This window comes from Chamaea fasciata, unplaced genomic scaffold (assembly GCF_029207755.1).
Source record: "Chamaea fasciata isolate MVZ Bird 193981 ecotype frontalis unplaced genomic scaffold, bChaFas1.0.hap1 SCAF_7, whole genome shotgun sequence".
In the NCBI taxonomy this organism is placed as follows: domain Eukaryota; kingdom Metazoa; phylum Chordata; class Aves; order Passeriformes; family Sylviidae; genus Chamaea; species Chamaea fasciata.
Genome location: NW_027094092.1, coordinates 47,746,716 through 47,756,556, shown reverse-complemented (window position 1 = coordinate 47,756,556; position 9,841 = coordinate 47,746,716). Strand labels below are relative to the sequence as shown.

General features: G+C 41.9%; 1 long non-coding RNA gene across 1 annotated transcript; it reads right to left on the bottom strand.

Annotated features, from left to right (window-relative positions):
- Positions 1-4,770: 4,770 nt before the first annotated feature.
- Positions 4,771-8,234, bottom strand: LOC136291804 (uncharacterized). Its single transcript, XR_010721740.1, has 3 exons — positions 8,172-8,234; positions 5,490-5,574; positions 4,771-4,847 (listed from the first exon to the last, which is right to left on the bottom strand). It is a non-coding gene; the product is annotated as an uncharacterized lncRNA (long non-coding RNA).
- Between the last annotated feature and the right edge of the window lie 1,607 nt (positions 8,235-9,841).

Here is a 9,841-nt window from a genome sequence, read left to right as displayed (position 1 = left end):
GACGTATCCTGGAGCGTGGCTGTTGCTGGCTAACACTGCCTCTGGGAGCAGAGGTACTCATTTACACCTTGTACTTCTCATCTCTGCGGGGAGGTGATTACCCCTGACAACAACACCCCTTGCCAGGGATTTTAAGCGTTTCTGCTTGAACAAATATGAAGCTACATGGAATTTAAAAAGCACAGTGCACAGGAACAACATGGGAAAGAATTATTTCAATAGTGCTCAGTGCTACAAAATGAAACAAAAAGAAACAAAAAAAAGCAAAAAAAAAAAAAAAAAAAAAAAAAAAAAAAAAAAAAACAAACCAAAACAAAAAAAACCCAAACAAACAAAAAAAAACAAACTCAAGAATAGATTTCCCCAAAGTAAAACTAGAATGTATTTAAGGACTTCAGAACAAAAAATGGGGGACATGGGGTCTTATTAACCTGTGGCAATAGTCAAACTCTAGACTCTACCCTGCTAAAGCTTTCAGAAGCATTGACTGAGAGCAGCTGCAGAAAGTACATTTTTGACCATAAAACAGTAGCGAGCCATTCTGCAAAAACATACGAGCAATTTACGGGCTCACCATTGCCTCTGGAAATGCCTGGTTTATCCATTTGCAAAGAAATATTGCCAGTTAAACAAGACTGCAGTGTACTAAAAGTTGACTTATCCTATTTCTGAAGCTCTTCAGTGAGCAGTGCCATCCGTTCTTTTCTGGACTCAGTGATGTCCCTGCAAGTTACATTAATTTGCAGCCTGTGAGTCCGATCCCAGTCACCTTCAGCTTTACTGCAAATGCCTTCCCAATACCAAGGATGTGAAATATGCAGACCTACAACTTCCTTGTCTGCATGCACGGAGCTAAGGGGATTTTGAGACTCGTTCTCCTGCCAGCGTGAGTTGGCCACCTGGAGTGAAAACAGTGTTCAGCAATTTCTGCCTTGCAGACACTGGGAGCAGGAACAGAGTCCGGTGGGCTGGCTCTCCTGAACCTGGGCAGGGAGGTAGGCTGAGTGGAGCAAGGGGCCAAGCCCAGGGTCAGGATGCTCAGTTCACACAGGGCCAGAGGGAGCTCTCCCATGCACCCACAGATACGTGTGTGCGCAAGCTTGCTTCCAGTATAGTTGTGGTGACACTTCAAATTCAAAAAAAGGTGACCTTACCCAGCTGCCCTCTATGTATAGGTGTTTTCCAAAAGTCAGTGAGGAAATGAAGACCTTCAGCAAGTGACTCTGACTTTAGTAAGGCCTCAAGCCTGCACTGCTACAGTAGGAAAGAGAGTGGCAAGAGACACTCCTGCATGAGGCAGTGTGCACCCACTGACCCTCTTGCCTGGCCACTGGCATAGAGCTCATTGATCCAGGAGGTAGAAGGGACCATTCCACCTTACTATCTGTTTGCAGTCAGAGAGAGCTATCAGGGCTGGGGCAATATAATAAGTAAGAGTATTCCTAAATCTAAAGAGCAAGTTATTTTCTCCCCAGAACCAGAAGGCCTGTTAAGCATCACAGAGGGTATAGCCTGTCAAGTCAATCAGCAGATGCAATGCCTTGCCACAAACTCTGCCCAGGCAAGGGGTCTCCACACCAAGGACAGAGAGCACAAGCCTGAAGGGAGCATGTCCTTGTTCTCTCGCTTTCTGCTGGTGTAATGGAACTACCAAAGCTTTACTTCTAGAAGCTGAGCCAGCCCAGCTGGTGCTGCCTAGGTGGTAACATGCCCTGAAACTTGGGCAAATGTTTGCCCTGTGTCTCTCCCCATGTCCCCCCACCCCCAACTCTATTTCTCAATCTCTGAGAAATTTCAAGAAAACCAACAGCAGTAACCTTGCTAGGTAATACCTGTTTCCCAAGGCCACTGCCAATGTGAGCAAAGTTAAACAGCCTTCTATCCAACTGGGGACCTTGTCTCTGAAACACTCAAGGTTCAGGCATTTGTTCTCATTACACTCGGCAAGGTGCAGGCTTTCTCAAAAGCAACAGGTTTTTAATAGACTCCTTAGCTTTAATGAAGTGGTGTTTTTTGATAAATAATAAAATATCCAACTCAGAAATAGCTATTAATTATTCACTGAAATAGCAACTAAAACCTCAGTTGCCTCATGTCCAAATCCAATGGATTCATTGCTTCGTTGCAGTCTACAACCTCCTTGTGAGGGGAAGAGAAGGGGCAGACACAGACCTCTTCTCTGCAGTGACAGGACCCAAGGGATGGCCTGAAGTTGTGTCAGGGGAGGCTTAGGTTTAATATCAGAAAAATATTCTTCACCCAGAGGGTGACTGGATACTGGAACAGGCTCCCCAGGGCAGTGGTCACAGCACCAAGCCTGACAGAGCTCAAGGAGAGTTTGAAGAATGTTCTCAGGCACATGGCGTGACTCTTGGGGATTTTTCTGGGCAGGGACAGGAGCTGGACTCTGTGACCCTTGTGGCTCCCTTCCAGCTCAACATATTCTTTGATTCTGAGAAAAACTGGTCTCTCTTTAAACAGACACTACTCAGGTGACCGGATCATGATCCTGTTGATTTAGTGGGTTTTTCCCATTTAGTTCAATAAGAGCAGGAGGAGCCACTTTGTTCACTTAAGTTACACTTGCAGACAGATCTACTGACTCCACAGAAGTTATGTCAGTCTCTGATGTTAGAACACTGGGCATTTGATTTCCTGCATTCTGGTGTAACTCAGCAATAATCTGAGTAAGTAGATGAAGTAGACTTATGTCCATTATTTGCAATGACAAATACCTGCATTATTTGTCATCAAAACACTGATTGCTGATTTATAGGCTCGAATGGGCAAATCACTAGCAATAAAATATCATTATGCCTCTAGCTGAAAGTTTGATAGCTGACAGGCAGTTTGGAATATTAACTGGTGCAAATAAAAAGTACAGAATACTCTGAGGAGATATCTTAAGGATGAGTCTGGACAGACACCAAAATGAAGTCAATAAATAGGTGTCAAATAGGTATGAAGAAGGAAAAGCAGTAGGCCTGCCTCTGCTATTGCCAGAGTGTTTTGATTCAGATGCAGTAATGAAACGACATCAAGAGGATGGATAAAGACCTGAAGTTCTGGAAAAGGGTATCTTAGGTAACAGAAAGGCCTGTTGATTCCCATACGAGTCATATTCACCTGTAAAATCTACCATCTTAACATTGTTGGCGTTTTTTTTTAAAAGAAACACAAATGCTTTTTTTATGTTTTTAAGAGGAATTGATCTTGAATCTTTAAAGACTAACAGCTGGTGGAAAACTGAGTGATCTCTAGAAATATGGGCTGTAGGGAAGGTCCAGAAGGAAACAAAACCACAGTTTACAGAGCTCAAAGAGCTAAGTATTATTCTTCTATTTGCATCCATGGCCGTGCATGGCGTTATCTTCCTTTAGCACACTATAGCCCACACGATACAGCACTTTCCTCTTACCATGCTGCCTCCTGAACACAGACAACATTGGAAATGAGGACTCCCAAAAACTACTGACTTGGCCTAACTGCTGTGGAATATTGTATTTGCTTTGTCCAAACCAGGCAGAAAGTCAGGACTGAAGCAAGCTGACATGTCTGGCTGAGATGGGGTGGTCCTGCTCATGGAGTCTGGACTGACACAACCACTGAAGGGAAGCCCAAGTATAAAGCATGTGATAAACTCATACCTACAAAATCATTATCAAATAACAGCAGCACTGCTGTGTTCTCCAGTTTGGAAGGAAACCATATAACCACAGATTTGATTGAGCTCCTGCTGGGAAGTCAGTGTAATCATCACCTTCAAAAACAGGTCTGTTGTCTGTCAAACAGAGACAAATCGCATATGACACTCTGCACTGTTCAGTTATTCTTACTTGTAACAAGATTGAAAAGAAGTTTCACAGGGTGCTTTTTATCCCTTTCCTTCCCTTTGCAGCACTAGTGAAGGTGCTTGGCTTTAACATGTCTTTTTGTCTCCCTGACCTGAGGAAGTTATCCTTTCCAAGCAGCTGGGCCTGAGGTTTTTTCCATCACATGTTGCTGCACAGGGACCTTTGGGAGCTGGCCACAGGCAGGTCAACATGAAAAAATGTGGCAGAAATCTGCAAGATGTCATTAGCTTCAGCTCTTCTATCAGCACATATTACACAAAGCAGAATTTGCCCTTAATATTCTTTTGTTGTTCTTACATCAAAGGGCTAAATTATGCCCACTAATATGTGTAAGAGGCTTTTCAGTTATCTTTCTGATGCAAATTATATCATTTTGCATTATCCACTGATTATCTGCAGTTTGAAAAGTACCGCAGATGTTGAGCAAAGCCTATGTGTCAGTTCTCTCCTCCTCTGAGAACAGCATTCAAGTAAGCAAAATTGAAACAGTCCTGTGGGAATTCTAGTTTAGTTGTAGCTTAAGAGCGAAACCAGTCTGGGCTTCAGAAAGTTTGTCAGGTATTTGATGAAACTGTGATTAAAGGACTGGGTGTGCCCAGCTCAGCATCCAGATGTATACCAGGTCCTCCCCGGCACATACATCCTCTCCCCTTTTTAGATGCCTATATTGAGCACGGCGCACTGTTACATTTAGCAGGTGCTTCAGGTCCATTAGACGGCATCCCAGTGTGAGATCTGCCCTCAGCTCTCATTGCACAACACGGAATAAATTGTATTTGATTGTGGCAACATGCTGACAATGGCAAGGTTAATGAACTAACAAAGAATACTTAATGAAGTCAAACTATGGGTGATTTTTTTACTAGGTGGCATTTAGGATTTAGAATAATCATAACAAAGTAAAAGCTCTACCCACCTGTGACTGGGCTCTTGCAGAGGTGCACAACATTTCAAAAAACAGTTGAGTCGAGAAAAGGCAAGCACCCAAAAGGTCTGCAAAGCAACATCAGCCAAATGTGATATTACTTACTGTTTTTAAGGAGCAGTGACAGGAAAGTATGGGGGCAAAGAAGGAACTATACCATGATTCTGCCTGGTGTTATATTGTAGGTAGACCACCTCTCTAGTTGTGCCTGGATTAAATCTCAGTAACCTGGCTCATTTGGGAGTTCAAGCTTTTGTTAGTCTGTAACATAGCCTGGGACTGTAGTCTACAGTTATTAATTTAATGGTGGTTTCTGAACCATATCTTATTATCTAGTCAGAGGTATTAAATTATGGCAGAAGACTTCTCCAGAAGTCCACTGAGGGCACTCACAGAGTACTGCCAGATGGTCAGACATCCAAGACAGGAAGGAGTAAGAGAAGCCTTTTCACCCAATCCCATCTATCCCTTTGAAGGTCTGAAGTTCTGTCAAATTCACCCATTCCTTATCTTGTGGAAGTTAGGGATGATGTGGCTTTGTACTACTCTCTTTCCTCCTATGCTGAACACCCTACAATGTTGCAATGGGGCCATAGCCAGGCCTTGATCACACCTCGAAGGGCACAGTATGAAAGGCACCTGCCAGAGTTGAAAGAATCAATGTCAGCTCTTTTTCTTTGCCAAAAAGATTATTGATTCTCTATACTTACTCCTGTAACTTGGCTGACAGGTTCATAGGACAGCAAGAATCTCAGCTAACAACAGTGCTGCTTCAGCCAGTTGTTCTTAATAACCCTGCCAAGGAAAGAAGATTTATAGGCAGGAGCTGAACAAGGCAAGAGAATACTTTTTTTTTTTTTTTTAAATGTAAGAACATATTTCAGGACAGTTTTCTCAGATACCAGTTGTCTCATTCTTTTCCACAAAGCTGCATGAGCACAGTCTCTCTGGAATGTTTGATGGGTAAGAGATGATATATGAAGTAGGATAAGAGGATATACGTAAAGCTGGTTGGCCTGTGTGTTTCCTCATATAGCAGCAGCTGTACAATAGCAAAGGTTCTTAAATCATCACCTTCTAGACTCACAACTAACTCATTTCCTCTTGAAGTTAATTAGAAAACTCTTGCTGATCTGTATGCAAGTTATATGCTTAACACAGTGAAGGTTTGTCCCTCAATACATCCACTTTACCTAAGGCCATCCTCTTGTTTGGCTATTATTGCCATGAGCACACATTCTTCTTCAAAATTAATAACCAGCTCTTTCCACATGACCTCTCTGCTTTGTCAGACATCCATATCCTGACCTGCTGCTTCAGAGACATGACCAAGTCTGGCACACTGCACTGGCAAATAAAGGCAATACTATAAAAATAGGAATGAAGGTGATTGGTTGGATGTTACTGCTGTGGTAGAATGTGTGTCAAAAGAAGCAATGTGCCATGCTGACTGTAGGATAGCTCTTATTTACTATACTTTCAAACCATACCTTAAATGCACTGTGGTTTTCAGGATGTCTGTAATTTCTTTCCTCTCACCTAAAGCAGTCCCTTCTATCCATTATATTTATGTACCCTCTGTCCTCCAGAGGCTATCTGGTGGAAATACCAACCAGCCCAAAGCACCTCACAGGCTGGCACCTTGGGCTTTACAATGCTTTAATGGGAGCTATAAAGAAGACACCCAGCAAAAATAGACTGATAAATGAGATGGTCTGCACATGCTTGTTGTGTGACTGTGACAATGCCAGATGGTGGAAATAGATATTTCTCGAGCTTCACTCATCCAAAAGCAGCAGAGAGAAGACCAAGCTTCTTTCATTGTTTTGTTTTATTTTTGTCAATCATGCTTCAGTAAACGACATAAGTAAAAGTCTTGTTTATGTTGAATTTGCAGTCTTATCTATTTGTTTTACAGCATCAAGCAGGTAATGTTTGGGGGACTTCAAGCCTCTCAGTTTGGTCTTCTGGCATATATTCCATACTGGAACAAAAGGCCAGCACCCTTGGCAAGAAACAAATCAGAGTCTTGTAAAAACATTATGCTACTTGGATTCTGGGAATGCACTGAATAGGAGTGAGCTTTGAACTCTGAGATGACAAGGTGTGCCTGGTTAGCTTTGGTGCCAGGGGGAGAGAGTCCCCTGGAGACGTGTACTGCAGAGAGAGAATTTAATCACTAAGGTGTTTTTAGGCTGAAACACCTGAATGGTGGATTAGACTGAAATACAGTCATAGAATGTGCTGACAGGTGTTCTCCAAGTAGGAACCAATTAAAGCAGAAAGGACATTTCTTTCTGTAAGTACAAATCTAATTTTTCATTATTCTCCTGAATATACAATATAGAAATCATTCCACTTTAATAGATAGGATAAATTCTAAATTGTGCCTGAGTCTCTCCCAGTACTAAGCAATTATTTCTCCCTTTTTCTTACCCAAAAGCCTTAGGCTAGTTTACAAAAAAATAACAATATTCTGAAAAATTTGGCTGTCACTTTGCTGTACAGTGGTTTCTGGCTAATAGGACAGAGTTCATAATCAACCTTAAAAGGCCTGTGGTAGGAACTATTAAGTACCCCAGTTAGGACTGAAATGGAGTGGTCCCCAAGGGACCTTTGTGCTCTGATCTCACTGCCACTGGAAGAATAAATACATGCATAGCCTGTCACCCTGGCTAATAACTCTCAGAGACAGAGGTTACCATTACGCAATGGGAGTTAGCCTATGTTTCAATGATGTCTTGCTACTAAATTTGCTTTCCTGAAAGGCTTTTAATGACTCCAAGAAAAAAAGAGATGTCAGACTCAAAACTTACGACCCAACAGTCTGGGTCTTATGACAGCCAGCACTAAGCAAGCACAGAAGAATACTTTTTAAAAATAATGAACCAATAGCTTTTTTTTGGAGGGGGATATGAATTATAATTGTCCTGTCTACAGGTAGTACAAATAATTCTTGACCAGGCAATATCCTGGACTGCACAGGACACTGCAGGAGGTCACCATGTCTTCAGTAATCATAACCAGGAGGAACTAGAGATTCAGCATGCTGTGTTCTATATCAGGTTTTAGGGCCCCAAAATCTCACTCAATTAGACTTTTAGAAGGGCTTACAGGTGTTCATGTACTCCGAGTTAGATGCATGGGAGAAATACTGACAAGGTACTCTCAAGAGTTCAAAACAGAAAAAAAAATCAAAAACCAACAACTTTACTGGCAACTTCAGACAATCAGAGAAGTTCGGCAAAGGCTTAGAGCAGCACTCAATAAACATAAAGCATTCTCAAAGCATTACTCTCACAAGCTCTAAGCCAGATTGATTTTAAATTACTCAAAAATTCCAAGATGGAACTAGAAAAAGAAGGAAGACAGAAAACAAATATAGCTATCACCTCCTGGGTTCCAGCAGTGTCCAACTAATAGAAATTCCAAGAGGAGGGAGGTCAAGATGTGCTTGTCTCATGTTTGGCCTTAAATACCCCTTGGCCTCCCTGGGCCCTTCCCCCAGGTGGGACTTCAGTCATTTGGCCACTCAGGAGCTGGGCTGGGAGCTCCAGGGGCAGGTGTGGACTGTTGCCTCCGGTGTCTCAGGGATTGGTGGCCACTGCAGGGCTGGGATAGAGGCTCAGGGGGGTGCATGGGGCAGGGCACTGCCTCACCAGGTAAAGGCCTGACCTGCCTCTTACGCACACACATGAAAGGTTTTGAGCCAGCAGTCCTTCCAGTCTGTCACACACCTGCAGTAACTGGCTTCAGAGAGGCAGAACACTTAAGGTGGAAATTTGCTGATGGGAGAGTAAGGAAAGGAAATTATTGCTGGAACCTGCAAGACTGGGAAGGGGAGATATGTTAAAAATGTTTAATGCTTTTATAGGTTTGCCTGCATGAATCAAAGTCAGCTAAGAAGGCAGGAGGTGTTAAAGTCATTTGTGCCCATTTCTACTTTAGGGAGTTAAGAAATAGCAATGGAAAAAAAGTGATTTTGGGCTTTTAAATACCACAGGAACAAATGAGCTACAGTCCTGCTTAGAGCAGCCAGTATGATGGATATACTGGGAGGTTGGTCTAGGCAAGAATGGAGAAATGCTGGTTTTCTTACAAAGTTTTTAGTTCTTTACCTGTATCATATGTCTTTATTAACTTTCAAGTGAAAAATGGAGCTGAATGTTTCTGTAGGGTCCAAACTGCAGCAGAAATAAATAGAAATGCAGCTTTACAGTGTGCACAAATTCCGACTAACTGACCTTCAGGGCAGATTTACAATCTCTTAAAAAGCCAAATTTGAGGTTCTGATCCCTGCCTGAAAAAGAAATTAGAAATAATTGAAGTTACAACACTTCTCTAGCACCTTTTCCATTCACAACCCTCAAGTGTTTTACAAATACTAACTTACTGCAGACCCCAGGGCGCTTCATTACTTTTCCCCTGCTCTCTCTTTTGCAGGTGAAAAAACAATGCAGAAGTGAAAAGTCTTTCTCAAGATCACATATGTTCTGCCTTGCCAGCACCAATTTTGATGCTCCTGCCCTTACCACTATATCACACTGACAAGATAGTCCCCACTGTGAAATGGTCTGCTGGGAACAGAATGTGTAACCCATCAAATATGCAGCTTGATTACTCTTGCTTACATTTAAAATACCTCTTTAAATATTATCTTTTAAGTGAGCAATTTGAACAACTCATGATTTATACCATTAAATTAAACTAAGGTGGTTTTTTGAAGTCGATGCTAATTACATTACTGCTTATTTCAAACAAGAAGTTGAGCCAGTGATTCATTGAAGGATTTATCTCTGTCAGATTTGCTGTTAAACATAATAAAAATTGATCCATTTATATATTTTTTATTCTAGTGAAAACTATCAAGGTTATAAATTCTGAACAGTTACCATGTTTGTGATGAGTAATACCAGTTTTAGGAGGACAACATTCAGAATAACCTTTCTTTTTGCACTAAAAAGCATTTTTCCCCACAATCTGCATGTTTACCCTCTGAGATTTCCCCTTCACAAAACACAAAGGATTCTGTTTTAGTTGTGTGTTTTAGAGACCATCAAGA